This window comes from Lissotriton vulgaris, chromosome 2_1, assembly GCF_964263255.1.
Source record: "Lissotriton vulgaris chromosome 2_1, aLisVul1.2, whole genome shotgun sequence".
In the NCBI taxonomy this organism is placed as follows: domain Eukaryota; kingdom Metazoa; phylum Chordata; class Amphibia; order Caudata; family Salamandridae; genus Lissotriton; species Lissotriton vulgaris.
In genome coordinates, this window is record NC_141687.1 from 1,006,590,480 (window position 1) to 1,006,592,421 (window position 1,942).

At 45.1% G+C, this 1,942-nt stretch overlaps 1 pseudogene; it reads right to left on the bottom strand.

Annotated features, from left to right (window-relative positions):
* Positions 1 to 444: 444 nt before the first annotated feature.
* LOC147731538 (putative protein ZBED10P) lies at positions 445 to 1,653 on the bottom strand (annotated as a pseudogene).
* Positions 1,654 to 1,942: the final 289 nt, after the last annotated feature.

The following is a 1,942-nucleotide window of genomic DNA, read 5'->3' on the forward strand; positions in this document are numbered from 1 at the left end:
TTACCTGTTCCACTTTTTTGTCTGCATCTTCTTCTGGCAGTGAAGTCCCACAGGGCAGCCTCTCCTGTCAATTTCAGAAATAACTGTGTCAGCCATCATTAATGTGGACTCAGTAATTCCAGTCCCACTTGAGGGGACTCGTCTACGAAGACAAAGCTCTTTCTTCATTGTGCGGAATCCAGCCATCTGCTTTGAGGGAAATGGATAGGGGGAGTCTGGAGGACGAGGATAGAGGAGCATGACTGAGTTCTTGTGAACTTGTGAACCTGAGGAATGCAGACTGCAGCATCTTCAAATCAATAAGGAAATAAGTGAAGACAGTTCTGCTGATGGGCTTGTTGTTGTGATTAGGTGATTAAAGTTTTGTCGTGGTAAAAGTTGCAAAACAAAGAAAGACACACAGGAATAAAAGTGAAGAAGGACGAAAAAGAAAGTAAGTCATTTTCAGGGCTCGGTGTCAGGGAAGTAGAGCTCGTCCTCAAACTCTGCGAATTAAGACGGGAGTAGGTCAGGTAACAGAGAAGGACTTCCGTCATCTAAGTCGGTGTCCGCTTCTTCCGCCGTGCATTCACGTATTTTGTAATCTGGTGGTATGAAGTGCTGCTTCATCTTGATCATTGTTAATCTCTCCACATTTTTGGACGAGAGGCGTCTCCTTTTTGAGGTTACAATGCCACCATCAGCACTGAAAATATGTTCAGAAGACACGCTTGCGAGTGGGCAAGACAAGTAATTTATAGCCAGGTTGGTGATCTGTCGCCATAGATGCCTTTTCCCATACCAATATACAAATGGGTTTTGATTAACAAAGACCTCTGTTGGGTCATCCAGATAGGCCTGCACCATCGACTCAAGGTTCTCCAGGGTTCCTCCACTTTGCGTACTTTGTTCTGTGGCCTTTGCATCTCTGGAATGAACAAACCCTTGCTGAGTTAGCCAATCTGCTTCTGTCAATATTATGGCTGGGCCTGGTGCAGGTGAGGATGATGATACGGTTGCTGGTGTCGTTAACGGCTGAGAGGGAAAGTGACTCACTTCGGCCACAGATTCAGAAGTGGACCTTGACGCCGGATGGCCTGCTGATTCAGTACTACTACTGCAGCTTCCTTCAATTTTCTGCCGCTCTTTTTCGAACCGAGTGGCTGACACAGCTAGCCAATGTTTGTACTTTGTAATATCTGCTTCATCAAAAGGAATGAATGCTTTGCTGGCCACTGCCTTTTTGTACTGTGGATCCAGAATAGTGGCACAAATGTAATGTTGTTCTGTATTTATGTTTTTAAGCCTTTGATTGCCAACTAGGCGGCTTAATAAGATCTCCGCCAACTGATATGCGTCTTGCTTGTCAGTATCATCTTTGAACGTTGAAGACACCGCCTTAAGTTGGTGCTCTAGCATGCGCATCAATGGGATAGCTTTGCCCAAAGTACAGTCCTCCCTGCTGACTTCACGCGTGAAGATCTCAAAAGGACGAAGCATGTCTGTCAGGCTTTTAACTAGCTTCCATTCCTCCAACTCTAGCCACTTGTCTTTCATAGTAGAACCCAGTCCAAACACATACTGATTGATTACCACCCACTCCTCAGACAGACGCTCAAGCATGTAGAAGGTTGAGTTCCAACGTGTTACCACCTCCTGGATGAGTCCTTTGACTGGCAGTCTACGTTCATGTTGCATGCGCCTCAACTCCTTCCAGGCCTTAAAAGAATGGCTGAAATGTGTGCAGATTCTTCGGCAGGTGGTCAGTAACTTGCTGACTGTAATTCCTTTTTTCAAGAAATCTTGCGCAACCAGGTTTATACAGTGCACCAAACACGGCACTCTGAAATAGCCACCCTAATTCATGGCCTTAACTACATTATTGTTTAATGCAGTATGAGATTTCTCCATGGAAAACATGGCTACTGTTGCATGTTTCTGAGTAGAATGAAAAATTGTGTCC